Below are 20390 nucleotides of genomic sequence, written 5' to 3' on the forward strand. Positions count from 1 at the left end.
GCATTAGAGTGATGCTGGCCTCATATAATGAATTTGGGAGTATTCTTTCTTCTACTTTTTGGAAAACTTTAAGGAGGATGGGTATTAGGTCTCCAGTAAATGTTTGATAAAATTCAGCAGTGAAACCATTTTCATTGCTGGTAATTGGTCTGTTCAAATTTTCTGTTTCTTCCTGGGTCAGCCTTGGAAGGTTGTATTTTTCTGGAAAGTTGTCCATTTCTTCCAGGTTATCCAGTTTGTTAGCATATAATTTTTCATAATATTCTCTAATAAGTCTTTGTGTTTCTGTGGTGTCCATAGTGATTTTCCCTTTCTCATTTCTGATTCTGTTTATGTGTGTAGACTCTCTTTTTTTCTTGATAAGTCTGGCTAGGGGTTTATCTATTTTGATTTTTTTCTCGAAGAATCAGCTCCTGCTTTCATTGATTCTTTCTGTTGTTTTATTCTTCTCAATTTTATTTATTTCTGCTCTAAGCTTTATTATGTCCCTTCTTCTATTGACTTTGGGCCTCATTTGTTCTTCTTTTTCTAGTTTCATTAATTGTGAGTTTAGACTGTTAATATGGGATTTTTCTTCTTTCCTGAGGTAGGCCTGTACTGCAATATACTTCCCTCTTAGCACGGCCTTTGCTGCGTCCCACAGATTTTGTGGTGTTGAATTATTGTTGTCATTCGTCTCCATATATTGCTTGATCTCTGTTTTTATTTGGTCATTGATCCATTGATTATTTAGGAGCATGTATTAAGCCTCCATGTGTTTGTGGGCTTTCTTGTTTTCTTTGTGTAACTTATTTCTAGTTTCATATCTTTGTGGTCTGAGAAGCTGGTAAGTACAATTTCAATCTTTTTGAATTTACTGAGGCTCTTTTTGTGGCCTAGTATATGATCTATTCTTGAAAATGTTCCATGTGCACTTAAGAACCTGTACCCTGTTGCTTTTGGATGGAGTGTTCTGTAGATGTCCATTAGGTCCACCTGTTCTAATACATTGTTCTGTGCCTCTGTGTCCTTATTTATTTTCTGTCTGGTTGATCTGTCCTTTGGAGTGAGTGGTGTGTTGAAGTCTCCTAAAATGAATGCATTGCACTCTATTTCCACCTTTAATTATGTTAGTATTTATTTCACATATGTAGGTGATCTTGTATTGGGTGCATTTATCATTATGTAATGTCCTTCTTTGTCTCTTGTGACTTTCTTTGTTTTGAAGTCTATTTTGTCTGATACAAGTACTGCAACTCCTTCTTTTTTCTCCCTATTAGTTGCATGAAATATCTTTTCCATCCCTTTACTTTCAGTCTGTGTACGTCTTTGGGTTTGAAGTGAGTCTCTTGTAGGCAGCATATAGATGGGTCTTGTTTTTTTATCCATTCAGTGACTCTGTGTATTTTGATTGGTGCATTCAGACCATTTACATTTAGGGTGATGATCGATAGGTATGTACTTACTGCCATTGCAGGCTTTAGATTCATGGTTACCAAAGGTTCAAGGGTAATTCCCTTACTATCTTACAGTCTAATTTAACTCACTCATGTATGCTATTACAAACACAACCTGAAGGTTCTTTTTTTTTCTCCTCCTTTTTCTTCCTCCTCCATTCTTTATATATTAGGTATCATATTCTGCACTCTTTGTCTATCCTTTGACTGACTTTGGGGGTAGTTGATTTGATTTTGCATCTGCTTAGTAATTAATTGTTCTACTTTCTTTGCTGTGGTTATTTTTCCCCTAGTGACAATTATTTAGCCTTAGGAGCACTTCCATCTATAGCAGTCCCTCCAAAATACACTGTAGAGGTGGTTTGTGGGAGGTAAATTCTCTCAGCTTTTGCTTATCTGAAAATTGTTTGATCCTTCCTTCAAATTTAAATGATAATCTTGCTGGGTAGAGTATTTTAGAGTATTCTTGGTTTGAGGCCCTTCTGTTTCATTGCATTGAATATATCATGTCACTCTCTATTGGTGTGTAAGGTTTTTGTTGAGAAGTCTGTTGATAGCCTGATGGGTTTTCCTTTGTATGTGATCTTTTTTCTCTCTCCAGCTCCTTTTAAAAGTCTGTCCTTATCCTTGATCTTTGCCACTTTAATTATTATATGTCTTGGTGTTGTCTTCCTTGGGTCCCTTGTGTTGGGAGATCTGTGCACCTCCATGGCCTGAGGGACTATCTCCTTCCCAGATTGGGGAAGTTTTCAGCAATTACTCCTCAAAGACACTTTGTATCCCTTTCTCTCTCTTCTTCTTCTTCTGGTACCCCTATAATGTGAATATTGTTCCACTTGGATTGGTCACACAGTTCTCTCAATATTCTTTCATTCTTAGAGATTCTTTTTTCTCTCTGTGCCTCAGCTTCTTTGTATTCATCTTCTCTAATTTCTATTCTATTTCCTGTCTCTTCAACTACATCTAATCTGCTCTTAAATTCCTGCATTGTATGTTTCATTTCACATATGGAATTTCTTAATGATTGAATCTCTGTCTTAAATTCATCCCTGAGTTCTTGAATATTTTTCTGTACCTCCATGAGCATGTTTATGATTTTTATTTTGAACTCTCTTTCAGGAAGATTGGTTAGTTCTGTTTCATTTGGCCCTTTTTCTGGTGTTTGTGAGATTTTAGTATGACCTAGGTTCCTTTGACGTTTCATATTTGTATGTGGCGCCCTCTAGTGCCCAGAAGCTGTACTCTCTGGAGTTGCTCAGCCCCTGGAGTGATGTTGGGGGTGGCAGGGGAGTGGCACTGGTGTCTGGGGGGAGGAAAGAGCTGTTTCTTGCTTCCCGGCTGCTCTGCCTGTCTCCACTGTCAGAACCAGCGGGCTGAGTGCACAGGTGTCCGCCTCTGTGCTCTGTGTTTGTAGCTGCCATAGGCGGGGCCTCCCTCTGGCTCGCCTGACGCCAGGGCAGGGACTGCCGGTTTGTGAGCTGGTGGCAGCAGGCCTGGAGGAAAGCACAGCAGGCTGCATTATCAGAGTGGGGGGCCTCGGAGCTGTGTGGCCAGCCAGGGGGATGGAGCACCTGAAGCTCCTGAAAGTTCCCAACCTGCTGGGCAGAGTGCACCCGTACAACCTTGTCCAGCTCTCCCTTCTCCTACACAGTAAGCTTGGTGCAAACCCCGCCCCCTCAGCAGCCCTCTCGCTGCTAGGAAGCCTCTCAGACCGCCCACCTTTCCTTTGTCCCAGGGCATCCAGATGTGGATCCCTGTCCTCCACAAACAGCTGGAATCTCATTCTCTCCAAGTATTCCTCCTGTCTTAGCTTTCCCACCCCACCAATCTCCAGAGCACCATGCAATGTAGGTTTGTGCTCCCAGAGCAGATCTCCAGGGCTGGGTGTTCAGCAGTCCTAGGCTTCCACCCCCTCCCTGCTTCATTTCTCTTCCTCCCAGCAGTGAGCTGGGGTTGGGGGAGGGCTTGGGTCCCACTGGATCAAGGCCTTGGTACCTTACCCTGTTTTACGAGGTCTGCTATGTTCTCCAGGTGTGTGCAGTCTGGTGCAGCCTTCTTTTCTTGCTCCTTTAGGATTATTTGTATTAACTATATTTTCATATTATATGTGGTTTTGGGGGGAGTTTTCTGTCTCACCTCTCATGCTGTCATCTTGAATCCCTCCTGTTGTCACTTGCAACACACTTTTAATATGTTTCTTTTTAATTTAAATATTCCATCAGAGAAGGAATGGGGTGACACTGCCAACCTGGAAAACAGGAAAGGAAGCACGTGTTGGTCTTCTGAGCATTTTCACATAGCTATATCCACACAGGCTCCACGTAAGGGAGCTGTGCAACGCCAGGGCTCTGCATGTCTGTGCCTGACTGTCTCCCCAGGCAGGGCTGTGAGAGTAGTTGGTGGGAGACATGGGACAGCAGACTCCAGGACGCAGCTGAGAAGAGAGGCCTTGGGTTTTCTTCTCAGTGATGGACCATGGAATGGGCCTGAAGTCAGAGGTCAGGATTCAGGTGAGGAGGGAAGAGTCACCGCACTGCCTCCTGGGCCAGCCACCACACCTGCCAGGCCCTCTGCAGCCCCCCAAGTAGTCCCAAGTGCAGGTCCCTTTATCTGGGTTGTTGTTCCATGTTCCTGCTCTGCTGACTTGTGTCCCTTTACACCAACCCTTCCACATTCTCCAGCTGTGCCATGACTGCTCCGGCTTTCCTCTCAGGGCTGTTGACAACTGCTCGGGATGTATCTCTCTCCCCCAGACTATGGGGATTGCACTTACTTAAAAGTGGAGGCGTTTATCTCCAGACCCAAGTGGCTACATGGCCCACAGGTGCACCTGCTCCCCTCTGCATGGGGTCGTCTGTGGGGCTTGAGGTGGGAACAGCTTTGCATGTGGGCCCAGCTGCTGCTTCCACACCGACCTACACTTTTGCTGGGCTGAGGCTTGGTGAAGGATCCCAGCACCCAGCCAGAGGGCCACCAAGCCTAAGGATAGCAGAAAGGTGAGCTATCCCTTTAATTTCTTCCCAGGAAAAACCTCCAGACTACAAAAAAAACCATTTTAATCTAAATTTCAAATCCACATTCATTCAGGGAGCAGCTCTGAGCAGGGATTTCATTAAAGGCTTTAATAGATTTTATAGGACTTGTCATATCCAGAAAGGTGATGGAGCAAATGCATTTTCTCTGCTTCCAGAATCTCAACAACGGCTCTGAAAATGAATTTACCATGAAAATGTTTAGCAGTCCTGCCTTGTACAGTCAAGGTGAAAGGAGCCCCACTCCGGGTAAGCAGGGTTCCGGTGGTCCTCTCTCGCTCCCCCACACACCAGGAGGAATCACCAAGGAAATCAAAGGACAGGCAAGACCCAGGGTGTATAGGGCAGGAGACGGGGGGTCCTGGGACAAGAGAGAAGGGGGTCCCAGTGCCCCCAAGTCGCACAGTGCCATCCAGGACAGGCTGGACACCTTGCCTGGGAGCCGGTAGGTGTGGTGGGCAGGGCTGCCTCTGTGTCCACGGCTTCCTTGGCTTCATCTCTGACCTGGCTTCTGTGCCTCCTTCCTGCAGGGCCCAGCCTTTGAATACAGCAGCTGCCGCCAGGCAGCTCTGCTATATCAGGAACTGACATACAGCCGGGTGGCCGGACTGTCCTGATCTTAAAACCGAGGTCCATCCAGGAAACCTCTTGTCCAGGCAAACCAGGGTGGTGAGCCCCAGGGTCAGACAAGCAACAGGTAAATCTCTGCCCTCAACCCCCCACTACCCCCTGCCCCAGCCCATATACAGGTGGGCGTCCTGTAGGTCCTGGCCACCTTCCACCAGGGGCACCAAGAGCATCCCGCTAGCTCTCTTGGCCTCTCCACTGTCTCCTCTGGCCTAGACACTGTCTCCATGGCCCACAGGCCCAAGCCCTTCTCAGACCATCCCCAGTAGCCCGGGACTCCTGTGTCCTCCGCACCACAGTGCAGTCAGCAGCTCCTGCAAGACAACCACCAAGCCCCTCTCTCTGGGCTGTGTGCGCTGGCCCAGGGCCCCACTTCCTCTCCCAGATCTGCACGACCCACCTGGGGACTGAATTTCTAACCCAGCAAGTAAGTGTTTAGGGAACCATCAAAGCAGGGCACCAAAAACAATGGTTTTAAGAAGTTGGCTTTTATTCCCAAAAGTGTCCAAATAGTCATCCTGGGGAAATCCCCAAGATTTTAGATGTTGTTACTCTGATTTATGGTTTAAAGTTTTATGTCAAGGAGTGTTGTAACTTCTTAGAACAAGCTTGACACACTTGCTGGAGTCTTTCAGGGGTCCCACCCAGCATCCCCACCCCACTGCCCCACAAGCTCAGGTGGACAGCCCTGGGCCAGGAAGGCCAGCCTCCGCCTTGTCCAGACCCGCTCATGGCCAGCTCATCCCACATGGGCTTTTCCTTGGCCTCCAGAACCTTCAGGACTCTGTCCCGGAGGAGCTCCTCAGGGATCCCGGCCCTGGGTCAGCGCGTTGATTCAGTGACCGACCGGGCCCCTCCTATGCCGACACCCAGCATCCCTTGTTCCCCTTCCCCTGCCCATAGCTGCAGGTGCTCCTTTGGCCCCCCTGCCTCCTGGCTGCCGCATGGGGAACCCCACAGGGGACTGGGGTGGGATTAGGAATTCCCCGGACCTCTCTGGGCCGGAGCCTCACCTGCAGGCCTCAGCTCCTGCCAAGCAGTCCTCTCAGGCCTAAGGGTGGACCTGCTGTGGCCCAAGTCCTCTGTCTATACCCTGCCCTCAGCTTAACCCCTCACCCAGCCCTCCTCAAGCCTCCCCACCTGAGGGTGTCATGTCTCTCCTACCTGAACCCTGACTGACACAGATTCCTGCTTTGGATCTTAATCCTGAATAAATCCTAAACAGCCCCCTAAAGGGGCTCCGTCAAAGATGTAAACATTAAAAATAACCATAAAAGTATCATAAGAAAGCATGGGGAGAATATTATAAGCTCACAAAGCCAAAATAATAAAGGATTACCTCACATAATTGAAAAATTTATACAAACAAAACTACTTTAAACAAAGACAAATTCAAAAAACAAATGAGGCTGCACTATTTACAATAGCCAAGAAATGGAAGCAACCTAAGTGTCCATCTGTAGATGAATGGATAAAGAAGATGCGGTTCATATACACAATGGAATATTATTCAGCCATAAGAAGAAACAAATCCTACCATTTGCAACAACATGGATGGAGCTAGAGGGTATTATGCTCAGTGAAATAAGCCAGGTGGAGAAAGACAAGTATCAAATGATTTCACTCATCTGTGGAGTATAAGAGCAAAGGAAAAACTGAAGGAACAAAACAGCAGCAGACTCACAGAACCCAAGAATGGACTAACAGTTACCCAAGGGAAAGGGACTGGGGAGGATGGGAGGGAAGGGAGGGATAAGGGCGGGGTAAAAGAAAGGGGGTCTTACGATTAGCATGTATAATGTGGGGGGCACAGGGAGGGCTGAGCAACACAGAGAAGACAAGTAGTGATTCTACAGCATCTTACTACAGTGATGGACAGGGACTGTAATAGGGTTTGTGGGGGGGACTTGGTGAAGGGGGGACCCTAGTAAACATAATGTTCTTCATGTAATTGCAGATTAATGATAACAAAATAAAAACAAATGAGGAAGTTTTGTATTTGCAAATATTTAGGGATAAAGCCTTACTATGAAAAGAGGCTGTACAAACAGGTAAGACAAAATCCAAGAACCCAATTAAAAACTGGGTCAAGGATATAACCAATTTATAGAACAAAGGGAAAGTATAACTTTGAAACATATAAGTTGTTTGACCTGACTTGTGGTAGGAGAAATGAAATTTTAAACTGCAGAGTTCCTCTTTTAAACCACTTAGATTAGCAAAGAGCCAAAGATTTCTTAACATGGGTATGTTGGGAGTTAGGGGGGAACACTGCTGGCAGGAACTGGGTGGGGGGCAGTTTGACAAGAGACTTTCACAGACAGTGCGTGCTGCTCTGCTCGGCACACGCAGGCACCCACCCCAAGGGAAATGCACATTTTTGGGACACCTTTGGCACTGCTGTCCATGAAAAGGAGTTGAAAACAACCTAAGTGTCCACCAGTAAGGGACAGCCCTGCGCCACGTGCGGCCTCCCGGCCACGGCGAGTTTGTAGCGCGTTCTGTGGCTGAGCAGCTGGGAAGTCTCCTCGCCAAGCCCGTCCCCGAAAAATCTGCGGTGAGACCTATGCCCCCTCCCCCAAAAAGGAAAAGTAAAAGATATTAAAATATTTAAATCGACACGCTTGAATTTCCAATCCTGTAGCCAAGTTCAGAGTTTCTGACACTGGCGTCTGGGGGTGGGGACCCCCAAGTGATTCTGAAGTGCTGGGGGGCCAGGGCCTGGGGGCCACAGTTACCACCTCCTTTTGATGTTGGCCCTTCGGAGGGTCCAATGGCTGCATTCTGCTGACTCTCAGAGGGTCTCAGCACTCCAGATGGGCTCAACCCCAGAAGAATCCCCGGAAGCTGTCTCCGTGGCGAACATGAGACGCTGCCACCCTCTAGCGGATGAGCAGGGAGACGCAGTCTACGAACCTAAGTCGGGTCCCAAGGACCCTGTTAAAAACCTTGGGGTCGCTCATGGCGACCTTCCATGTGGTCTGGGGCTCATGGTGAGGGCCCACGGGGGCATGGGCGGGTCATCTGAATGCATCAACATGTCTGTTGTGCTTAGGTTAAAAACAAACAAACAAACCCAGGTGCCAGCACCATTTCACCTGCCTGGGCAGTGGGATGCAGCCCGAAAGTTAACACAGCCCTAAGGTGGCGGCCGAGGCAAGTGATCAGGGCCCTTTCCAACCAGATGAGGTCACACGCACAGTCACTGGCAATCAGGACTTGAACATATCTTTTTGGGGCCATAATTCAAACTGTGACACTCTTTGACGAAGAAACCTGCAAAATGTTATGACCCAGTTCAAAGGGGAATCCAAGCCACAGGCACCTACAAGGTATGAAGAATCCTGGAATGAATATGTAAGTAGATGGACAACTGGTCGATGCCCAAAGAGCAATCATCGATTGCTTTCCACTGGACAAAACCAATTTGCATTTCTGTGAACAATAATTGTTTGCATTACTATCAATTTTATGCAATTATAGAGTATAAAATAGTTCAAAGATAGTGATAGAAAGAAACTCTGGTAGTTTTTTTTGACATTTCAAAGTCCTTTGCCATTTATCCTGACACAATTTCAAACACAGACAGAAGCAGAGAAGAGCGCCCAGACCACCTGTGTGGGCATCACTGTGCTCAGCCAGAGGGCAGCCTGGGAGCCCTCCTTTGTCATCCATGCCACATTCTCAGGGCCATCTGGAAGCAAATCCCAAATGCAATCAATCACACCATTTCATCCATAAATATTTTAATGAATAGTTTTTAAAGGCTTTTAGAGAGAGGAATGATGTGATCTCACATGGTTTTGGAAAAATAATGCTGGCTGACAAATAGAACTAAAGAGACTAGGAAGCAGGAACTCCTACACTGCGGCATCACTGCACACATGCACATACATGCACACAGCACATGCATGCAGCCTGTACGTGCATGCTCATCTGTGTGCCCACCACGTAAGCTGCCCCCACTCCAAGGGTGGCACCTTCGGACAGAAATGTCAGGTCCCCAAGGCCCTCAATGCCGTTTCCTGGGGCCCTTCCAGCTGCAGTGCCCTCAGGCTCCAGGTAGCCTCCACTGCCCAGACACCTCTACCCTATCTGAGATGTAAGGTTTGACCACCAGTGTTCCCTGCCCAGTGGGAAGGAAGTAGGCTGGGGCACCAGGCAGAGGCTTGGCAGGGCCTTCCCTGAGGACCCAAGTGGATTTGAGGTGCTTGAGAGCTGTTAAGCCCGCACCCCCCACCCCTCTGCCCCCATCCAGCCCAGGCCCCCAACAACAGATCTCACCACTGGTCTGTTCAGGGGTGCTGGCACCTCTAAGCCCCTCCATGACACACTCCATGTCCAGCCCCCTCCAGGCCCTGCCTGCCAGTGCCTCCTCCTCGCCACCAGGCTGGGGTCTCAGAGGCTTCGGTTCACACAGGCCACCTACTGCCAGCCTGAAGTTTCCATCCACCTTCCCTCCTGCAGCCAGAATGATCTGAAACACAGCTGTGGCCATGTCACTGCTCTGCCCCTCCCCGTGGCCCTGCTGCCCTCTGGCCTCACTCCTCCTGGACTCCAGCCACCCTGAGACACACAGAGATCTGCAACCAGCCTCTCAGCAACTTCTCATGATCCTCCACCCTGAGCCTGGGACCCCTCCTCACCTGGAGAAGCGCAGCTCATGGGAAGCCCACTGTGACCCATCAAGGCCGGCCCTAGCGTGACGAAGTTCGACTCCAGGATGGAACTCCTTGGGGACAGAGACCCACTTGTCCCTGAATCCTCTGGGACATGTGCCACCCCCCACCATAGGACCTTAAAAATATGCTGAATGAACCACATGCAGGCTTGCTGGTCAGGCCCAGGGTTCCACCACTGGGGCCTCCTTTGAGTGTGCCCAGGCTATTCTTCAGGAAAGGTATTGAGGGACCTGGGCTGGGGTCACCCATGGTGGCAGCTGTCCCAGCTCTTCTGCAGCAGTGCTCAGGACCAGCCACTGGGGGGCCATGTTTGGGTTGCATTTCATAGAACCCAGCCCAGTCTGGGAGACCAAGGGGACCCCTGTCCATCTACCCCACCTCTGGGGAAAATGACTGCCCTCTGGGGCAGGGCAGAGCTGATCAGAAGGGCCTCCTGGAAGAGGGGAGCCTCAAGGTACTTTCCCTGCACTGCAGAGCCCGCCAGTGGATGGTTTCCTGGTTTCCCTGCACAGGCTGGTGATCCTCCACACACCACCTCCAGGAAGCCTTCTCCCCCTGCAGCCTGCAGCGTGCAGCCCTCAGCAGCCTCCTATGCCATGCACAGTGGCGGGAGGCCAGTGTTTGTGGCAGGTGTCCATCTGAACTGCCCACGCCCAAGGCTGACACCCCAGACCAGGGCCAGAGCAGCGCAAGCACTGAGAACGCAGACAGGCACCCCCAGTGTGAAGCAGGCGCCAGGCCCGGCGTGCGGGCGTCCATCAGAGTCCCCAGCCCACGTCATCTCAATTCAATCCTCTCCACACTCTGAGGCAGGAGAACTATGATCCCAATTTGACCAACGAGGAAATGGAGGCTCAAAGAGGTTGGGTACCTCACCCTGGGTCACAAGGCAAGGACAGAGCGGGCTCTAGCCTGCACTGCTGACCATCACCTGGAGGTGGGGTCAGAGACCTCTGGCAGGACCGGTCTCCTCCTCATGAACCGCTGGCTCACACCCACACCCTTGGACCCTGTGAAGGAAGCAGGTGCTCAGAGGGTCCTGCTGCTCCAGCACCCGCCTTAGGAGGGCCCGCTTCCCGAGGGGGCACCAGAGGGCCTGTCCCTGGACCTTGATGCTCCAGGCTTGTGCGAGCGTGCCAGAGAAGCCCCTTCAGAGCCCCCGGTTCACACCCTCCTAGTCAGCTAACAGCAGCACTGACTCCTGGTCCCCATGGGCAGAGAGAACACGGGCCTCTGCTGCTTGGCCAGCGTGCGTGGCGTGGCACATAGTGGGCATTCAGATCGCCCCAGAGGCAGACCACGGGAATCGGTGAAGGTGCCTCAGCCCTGGGTGGAGATGGGGGCGAGGGGCTGTCTTCTCGCCAGCCCTGGCCCCTCCGGCCACCCCGACAGCCCTCCCTCAGGGGAACTGTCCTGTCCCATCCCCCAAGGCAGGCCCCACTGAAGCTCCTGGACCTTCAAGAAGAGGCCTGGGAATGGAGGACAGTAGTCCTGAGCTCTAGACACAGCTCTGAGGACACACTCACCACACCTCTGGCCTCAGGTCCAGAGAGGGGACAGAGAAGGAGGCCCAAGCAGGCTCTGGGTATGAGAAGGAGGCCCTGACCAGGCAGGAGGACACCATTCAGCCATGGCCTGGAACCTTCCCTGTGAGGCTGGACCCTGGCTGGCCACCTGCAAGTCCACCACCGTCTCTGCCCCATCCCCAGGCTGGCCTGGGCTGCTCCCTTATCCACAATGGGAGCCGTGAGCTTTGTGCCCACAGCCTCTGCGGACCCCGGGCTCCCTGGGGTCCTCCCAAACTGCCCAGATCACACTGGCCTTTCCCAGGAGGCCATCGCCTGGCCTGGCCCCTGACCCTGCCTGGAGTGTGGAGTCACCGTGGCTCAGCTCACTGCTGCAGCACTGGGGCCCTCGGTACAGCCCCAGGCCCACCAGTTCCCAGCACTGAGCCCAGGGCCTGGCAGGGTGGGTGGGCAGCAGGGCTGCCCCACCAACCAGCAGAGGTACCAGTGAGCAAACGGGCAGTGCAGGGCAGGGTCCAGGGCAGCCCGCCAGCCAAGGCCAGGGGAGGCCAAGGCATTGCCAGGTGGTGCCCCCCAACCTGGTCTCCGAGGCGCCCCACCCCCCTGCCCTGCAGCCAACCATGGTTTGTGTGGCAAAACCCTGTGCACAGGATAGATGGGGAGGCAGAGGCCAGGAGGCCCCAGCCAAGCCCTGCCTCCTTCCCCTCACTCCCCCAACTGTGTTCCACCTCCCCAGCCCCAGGGTATAGTCCCCACTACCTCCCCGGCCCCCATAGGGACCCCTCCGGGGATCAGGTCTGTGGGAACCTCCAAGCCGCATAGATGCCTGGCTTGCCCAACACTCCGCCACAGTGGGACCCACTCCCTGGCCACAGAGAAGGTGAGAGCCACCCCACCAGCTCCTCCCACCCCGTGGCAGAGCCTCAGGACAGGCAGATGGGACTCGAGAGCAGGAACTTGTGCCGCTGGCACGTGCAGACCTGAGATGGGGAATGAACATGTGTGTGCTCGTGTCAGCAAACACCGCGGGACATGTGAACACGACGTGTGACAAGACACTGTGAAAGCAGGGCCTGAAACATACACACGTTCACCGATACCTGTGCAACAGAGATGGGCAGCAAGCATGTGGCCACAGGGCTCCGTACCTGCCCTGGCCACCTGCCCCTGTCACTGACAGCCCCTCTCCAGTGCCCAGACTTCCCCTGCTGAGGCCCAGTCTCTCAGTGAGCAGCCCAGACACCCCCACCCACCACCTGAGTCAAAGACATGGCAGGCGGGACACGACTGTGCATGACCTAGAATGAGGCAGAAGTCCTTGCAAATGTTGGGGAGGAGGACATAAGCACAGAGACCTGTGTGCACACGTGAGAGGGCATGTGTGCACACAGGCTGGGGCACCAGGGTGGCCAAAGTTGCCACAGCTCAAGTCAGGCTCCATTCTCTGAGCTTGGGGTTGGTGCAAGAAAGTGGGGAGAGGGAAGAATCAAGGCCAGAGGCCCCTTGCCAGGCAGGGTCCATCATTCTGTCCTGACCATCTCACTTCGGTCTATCGTCCCCTGTCCAGGAGTCCCCAGGCTGGGGGCTCCGGGAGGTGGGAGGGCCACCTCAGCCTGACCTTCCTCCCCCAAACTTCCCACCCCTGCTATGTCTGCCCACAGACAGAGCCTGGTCCGAGGTCAGCAGTCCAGCCCCAGGAGCACCCCAGAACCAGCCTGGCCTGTAGAGGAAGCTGGCTGCCCTGCTCCCCAGGCCAAGAAGCCAGCCAAGCTCTGTGGGCAAAGCCTCCTGGGGAGAGACAGTGCTGCCCGCCTCCAGGGTCACCACCAGGCAGCCCTCTTTATCCGAGTCATGACTCTGAGGAGTTGGTTTGAGCATCGACTAGCCTGTGCGCTGACCTTCGCTAAGAATTCCTGGACTGAGCAGGAGGCCGAGCTCACAGGAGGTTCTCCCTGGGTCCGTCTCTGGCCCGGGCGCTTTGCTGTCCCAGGCATGTAGGTGTCAAGGTGCACACAGACTCCCGCCGCTCACAGGCATGTTCACATACATGGACATGCCCGTGGCCCCTCCCGCTTGGGACATCCAGGCACTTGCCTCCTCTCTGCCCACTTCATGCTGCGTGACCTCAGGGGACCCCGCCCAGGGGACAGGAAGAGCCCTCTCCGCCCGGCTCCTGCTGCTGCTGCACACACTCCCTGTGCTCCGAGCCCACGGGGAGACACGCCCCCAGAGGGGCAGGGACAGCCTGCAGTGAGGCCCCTCCACTCAGAAGAGCCTGTTCTTGGTGGCAGGATCCTGGGCAGGAAGGAGGGTTGGTGGCCGCCACCGGGGCCCCATGGCTGCCCCTGCCCCTGCCCCACTTTACTCCCCCAACTCAGACCCAAGTTCCTGTGGGAGGGGAGACAGTAAATTATCTGGTAATTGACTCAATCCTCCCCCCCCACCCCCCACCCACCCAGGCTGAGCAGGGCCTGGCCACCTGGGCAAACCACACGCCTGGCCTGGCATTTGCCACACTGGCAGCTGCTCGGCGTGCCCTGAGGGGTGAGGGGAGTGTGCGCGGTGGGACCCTGAGAGCAGCCAGCCTCTAGCCCAGCCCCGGTTGCCCTCAAAGCCCCTCCTCCCAAAGGCCTTGGACAGGGTCGGTGCGGACAGTGTACAGAGTTCTGCCCCTACCTCTCTGCCCTTCCAGACCCCCAGGGCAGGACCCCTGCAGAGGCCCCTCTCCCAGCCTCCTCACCTCACTCCAACACTGCTTCCCCGACACCTCACCCCACAGACTCTTGGCCTGAGGCCCTGGCAGGCCCAGCCTCACTTCCTCCAACTCACAGGCAGGCAAAGCCCGGCACCACCTTCCCCACGGCCCTTTGCCCCACACACACCTGCAAGGCCTATCCCACCTGCTTGGGGTTTCAGCACAAGGTGCCTTCTCAGCAGGACCACCTGGAAGATGGCATCAGACCATGCATTACAGTGCCCTGGGCGCTTCATTATTTTGCTCACCGCCTTCCCACTACAGGGTCAGCCCTGGAGCAGAACTGCTTACCTCTGCTCGCTGCTATGTTCCTGGTCACACACTTGTGAAGTGGGTGAATGCCTCTGGGCCTAGGGTTGGATATGTGGGTGTTGGCTGAGCAAAGGCCCCCTGCCTGGCACAGCCTGGACAAGAACCATCAGGAAGTCCTAGGCTGTGACCTCCCGCTGGGGAGAGCTGGGTGCCCACGGGGTGCTGGAGGAGAGAGGCCGCTGGGTCCCCAGTGGCAGGGCGGGGAGCCTGATGGACACCTGGGGAAGCATGTGACCCGGCTCCATCCTGGGGAAAAGCTGGAATCACCTGTCTTTCCAGTGAGCTACGGCTCCCAACCCAACTACCTGCGGAGAGGCAGCTGGGGCCGGGTGCTCTCAGAGCGCTCGCCCTGCAGGGCCATGAGCCGCAGATGGCCACCCTTGTCCTCATGAGCCAGGGGAGGGTGGGGGGCAGGAGAGCAGACAGGCCTGCCTGGATGGAGCTGACCCAGCAGAACTCAGAGGGCACAGGTGAGCGTGTAAGCGCTCCACACCTGTGGGTATGCACACGTGTCTCTGCAAGTGTGTGTGTCTGCTGTGTATGCACGTATGTGTCAAGACCCAAGTCACCGGGAGTAGTCAGGGACAAGCGGAAGGGGACTCCCACACCGAGTGAAATGGAGGGTGAAGCCGGCACCCCTGAGCTCTCAGCTCCCAGGCTCCATGCTGGGCAGCACCGGGGCCTGTGCCCCTGCCATGGGGGGCCCAGGCGGGACTGGGTTTGCATGGCGTTCTCCCCATGTGAACAGCTGCACACTCACCGCCACGCAGGCTCACGCTGTCCAGACACACCAGCCGCAACCCGGGATGCCAGGTGAAGACCCCTCCCTCTCCCAAGGCCCCTCCTCTCCTCTCCACAGCCCGGAAGTGCCTCAGAGGCTAATGTGAAACACCCAGTTGGATTTCTGAAAATGAACTCATTTCCCCGGAATGACACTCATACAGTGCCCGGCCCAGGGGTAGAACAAAGCCACCTGCGGAGCTCTGAGGGCCGGGGGAGCGAAGGCTGGGGCGTCCCCCACGCGGGGCCTCGGTGCTGCAGCATGGCCATGGATGACATGCTTCCGGGAGAGGAGCACCTAGGGGGGGTCCCCGAACCAGCAGGCCTGGAGCTGGTTCCCCAGGGCCCTGAGCCCATTCATCCAAACGTGCCCGTGAGCTGATCACCCACACCTGGTGCCCCTCACGGCGTCCCTCTTGCCCCTGTGCCTCCCCCATCTTCTACGCTCAACTGACTCCAGATGCGATAGGCTGGGGGTACCCAAGCCAGTCCCCAGGACGCTCAGGGGAGCAGAGGGCGAGTCGGGGTGGGGCTCAGAGTTCTGCACCCAGCCAGACACTGGGTGCAGGGGGACTGCAGATTCACAGGCGCCTCGGAGGAAGCCCGAAGCATTGAGGAAACCCCGTGGGGGGATTTCTGAGCTCACACGGAGCCACTCCTGCTCTGGGGACTTCAGGGAAGACCTGCCTGGAACAACCAGCCCTGGAGAAGGTCTGGGGTGGTACCTGGTGTCCTGCCAAGCTAGGGCAAAGAGCTACAGGGGCACGAGAGTCCTATCCGAGGTGGGGCCTCCAGTGAAGGGCCCCGTGCCAGGTGCTGTGCTCAGGGCTAGAGAGGAGCCCTGTCAGCTACATGCTGGCCCATGGGCAGAGCCTGAGCCCCTCCCAAGACGTGCAGGGGTTGGGGACCCCAGGCACCCTCCCCAGGGAAGCCCACATTTCGGCCCCCAGCGGCCAGCCCTGCCCCACCCCAAGGACAGCAGCTGAGTGACAGGAGGCCCGGGCCATTCCCACCTGGCCTGGAGGGGGCTGTCAGCCATTCCCACCCCAGACCCGCCCATGTTCCTGCCAGCATGCAGACTGCAGAGGCAAGGGCCCCAAACACCAGGCCTGACCCTCTCTGTTCTGCCTCTGGTGTCCAGATGCTGTGAGCTAACCTGGCACCTCCCCCCACCCACAAACACCCACAAAGTGCAAAATTTAGCCCCTGATTCAGGGAAGGAACCACTCATGTGGCATTCCCTCTGAGTCACTGACTACCCATTCCCTGGGTCTCAGCCTGGGACACACCAGAGACCTGGTCCAAAGCCTATCCCACCCACAGCGAAGGGCAGCGCCCTCCCTCCCAGGCCCAGGCCAGTCATGGAGGCAAGGGTGCCATCAGGACACTTGCACTCCACATCCCAAAGACACTCTCTCATCCAGATCCGTGAAGTCTGAGTGTTTTTGTGTGGGACAGTGAATTGTCCCCAGGTAAGTTCTGGCTACAGCAACCCACACACACCAGAAATTAGTGCCTGAATATCCCTGCAGGGGGTGAGTAAAGTCCACTTGGAGGCAGGAGCCCTGGGGGCTACCAAGGGAGTGGGGTGGGTCCTAGCCTGCTGGATGAAGCCTCTGCCTTGGTGGGAGGGCTGCAGCCCCTGGGAAAGGGCTTGTGGTCTTCAGGCCTCCCAGGACCAGCAGGGGCCCTGCACCCTGCCATGCCCAGTTTGAGCCCACTGGGTGCAGCCTCAGGCCTGGTGACTTCAGGGTGCTCGGACCACTGCCCAGGCTCCAGTTCTGACCTGGGCCACAAGGACGACAGCCCCGGTGAAAGAAACCAGCCTTTCAGGGTGGGGTGACAGCCCCCAAACCCTGCGGACAGTGGGCAGCCACATCTCCCAGGCTGGAAACACACAGACCCCTGACCCAGAAGCCCATGTGAGGACACGCAGAGACGGCAGCAGGCATCATTGCTAGCTTCAGAGCTGCAAAAGCAGCCAGACACAGCCCAGCTGTCTGCAAGTGGGGGTCCGATAAGCCAGGGTGCATCTGGCCCAGCAGGAAAAGTGGATGTGGGCAAGAGATTCTGTGCAGAACAGCACACAGTTCTCCCCACCTGGGCAGAGTCCTCTGAGAGTGGCTCTTGACGGGGAGTTCAGGGAGGGACCAGGAGCCAGGCTCCAGACGACCTCCTTTCCCTCTGCAGCCTTCCACCTCCTGTGATTGTTGCATATGCACATGTTCCTTCTGAGAGAGAAAAAAAGAAAGAAACTGGGTTATCTGTGAGCAACAAATTCTGCTTCCACAAGAAGGCATGCAGACTCCCCAAACCACCACTCCCAGCCAGGGTCCTATACAGACCCACAGAGCTCACCTCAGAAACCCCATACGGACAGAACAGGTGCACACCCACGTACACACGCATGCACATGTAGATAAGTGTGCCCGGGCCCATAGAGACCCATGGATGGTGCTCAAAGACCCTGGTCCCGCCCAATGCCCACAGGCCTGGGCATGTCCAGATGTGTCTGCACCATGTGCCCTCCCAACACACAGGCACACATGTGCACAGACACGCACACACACAGGGCCGCTCACAGGGGAGCAGCCAAGTGAGTGGGGGCCGTGGGGGCTGCGTCAGCCCCTGGGACCGCCTCCTTCCCTCAGAGCCTTTGTGCTGCCTCCAGGCTGAAGACCCTGCTGGGAAGCCAGCTCCAGCTGAGGCCGCTAGAGCTCAGGTCCTGACAGCCCCTCAGAAGGTTGAGAGCCGAAGGGACCCTATGTGGGGCCTGTCCAGGTCGCCACCCCTGCTCACTCCATCCCTGCTACTGTCAAGCCAGCCGCCACCACACACCCACCAAGGGTACCAGCTCTGACCACGTGTCAATGGACAGGTAAGTGGGGAGAAGAGCAGGTGGTCGTGCAGAAGCTGCAATGTGACTGGGAGGGCACTGGCTGCAGGACTTGTGGGTTCAAAGGAGTCGGGTATATGCCTGGGAGGTCCGTCTGCAAAGGAGCTGCCTAGAGCAGATTTGTATGTTGGCCAGGACAGGGGCTGAGGTGGACAGATCTCCCCAGAAAAGTGGTCAGCAACTGCTCTCTGCAGGACATGGGGTGCTTGGGAAAGAAAACTGCCCAGCCAAAACTGCTGCCCAGGAGGAGGCCCTTGTACATCCCACCAGACTCTTTGGCCACTGGATGGGGTGGGTAGAAAGAAATCCCATGTGTACTTGACCCTGGTAAAGTGGCCACGACCTTGGCCAGAGAACTTGAGACAGCGGCTGTTCGAAGCTGACAGCCAGATTCCAAGGTTTCTGAGCTTTCTTAGAGTCCAGCCCAAGGAGGCCTCCGCTGTCCAGGCCCCCAACCCCGAGGCACCTCCCACCTGTCCAGAACAAGGACCATTTTCAGTCCCACCTCATGATGCAGGCATCCGAGCTGGAGCCCCCCCAACAGCAGAGGCGACTCCTTCCTGGCTGCTGCAGGCAGGCACAAGCTTCTCTTGGGGCAGTGGCACCGGGCACACCACCACTCTCTACTGGTGCCGCTCCCCCTCGCCTTTGCAGGTGTCTACAGCAATGAGCTGAAGGTCGCTGTCTGCCGGCTGAGCTTCCCACAGCCTGAGCATGCCTGGTTCCAGGCCAGTGCATCTACGTGCCAGTCCTGGGCTTTGTGGTGCCCATGTGCACTCTTTGCGTCCTCTGCGGGGACCTTCCGCACCAGCTTTGGGCCCTGCAGGTCTGCTCCAGAGCCAGGGCTCTGGACAAGGCCAAGCAGAGGGTGACCACCTTGGCCTGGCTGTGCTGGCTGTGGGACTGCTCTGCCCACCTGGCCTCCGTTGTGGCCCTGGCCACAGACCTGCCCCAGGCATCACTGGTTATTGGCATCTCCCACATCATCACCAGCCTCAGCTATGCCAGGTCCTGCCTCAACCCTTTCCTCTACGCCGTCCTGGACAGCAGCTTCCGCAGGAACTCCTGCAGCACGCTCCAGTGCCGGGATGCCTGAGTACCACTCCCCCCAGGGCCCCGTATGCCTCAGGAAAAGCACTGTCCCTTCAAGGAACAGCCCACTTATCCACATACCCTCACTACTTCTCCCACACAGAGAGATAAAGGCCCACCAGGGCTGGCCACCTCCTGGACAGCCTCTGCACAGGCAGCTGTCAGGATGCAGGTTCAGGGCCCACCCAGCCACACATCCCCACACAACTGACGTGACCCTTACTTACCTGCGGGAACACGGACACACTCCCTGGATGTTCCTTCCTCATCCTCCCTGACAATGCGGTCTGCAGAGAGGGAAACCCCAACTGCAATCTCTTCTGAGGACCAGCGTGCCAAGACAGTGTTGGGAGGTAACGAAACTTGGACACCTGGGGTAACAAAGCCAGGTGTCACTGCAGAAACCGAACAAGGCAGCAAAGCACACTCCCAGCCTGACACCCTGGCGGCATCTCACCAGGAACCCCGCGCACTTTTGCACCCCCCCGTCAACCCCCATCCTGTGGCTCAGGGCCCCTCAAGCCCCTGGGTGCCACGTCGCCCACACCCCTTTGTGCGCTCCACGCCACAGCCCGTGGCCCCTCATGTCCTGCTGTGGCACCCAGGGCCCTTCTGCCAGTACCTCTGGATGCCTCCAGTCTAGAGGGGGCATCCATCACCTGAACAGCTGGCATCTGGACTGCTTCTCCTCCAGGGTGTGGCCTGGGGCCTAGACTCAGCCAGTGGACCCCACCCTAAGCCTCTCTGGTGGCGTGGGGACACTGAGGTGACAGCTGGTCAGAGACTGATTTCTGCTGGGGGAGGGGAGAAGCAGGTCTCTGAAGAGCATCCCAGTGGGCCTCCGGCAGGCACCTCCCAGAACCCTTTCTCAGCTCAGGGTCCCTGGTTTCAGTCCTCCTGGCAGAGTCCTGACCAGTCTGCCCAGTGGTCCCCGGGCGCACGACCACCTCCCCACCCCTCATACTCCAGTGTCCCCGGCCACATCGGTTCTCACCTGTCTGCACCCGGAAGAGCTCAGGCCCGCTCCACTCCCCCCTCTCTCAGCCAGAAGCAACTCAGATGCCACCCCAGTCCTGTTATTGTCCCCAACAGCACTGTATTAGTGATCTATTGCTGTACAACAAATTTCCCCAAAATTAACCGCTTTGAACAGTAAACATTTGTTATTTCACGCTCTTGTGGGACAGAAATTTGGAGCAGCTTCTGGGGGGCTTTGGCTCAGGTGTCAAGTGGTCCCGGCCACCTAAGCTGC

At 55.3% G+C, this 20390-nt stretch overlaps 1 protein-coding gene across 1 annotated transcript in view; it reads right to left on the minus strand.

The window, feature by feature from the left end:
- Positions 1-20390, minus strand: part of MYT1 (myelin transcription factor 1) — a 118678-nt gene that overhangs the window by 82603 nt on the left and 15685 nt on the right. The window contains exons 2-4 of the mRNA XM_037006617.2: positions 19366-19509; positions 14350-17381; positions 3573-3684 (exon numbers count right to left, since the gene is read on the minus strand). The gene's annotated coding sequence lies outside the window, so the exon portion shown is untranslated. The remainder of the gene's footprint in view (positions 1-3572; positions 3685-14349; positions 17382-19365; positions 19510-20390) is intronic.

This window comes from Manis javanica, chromosome 5 (genome assembly GCF_040802235.1).
Source record: "Manis javanica isolate MJ-LG chromosome 5, MJ_LKY, whole genome shotgun sequence".
NCBI classification, from domain to species: Eukaryota; Metazoa; Chordata; class Mammalia; order Pholidota; family Manidae; genus Manis; species Manis javanica.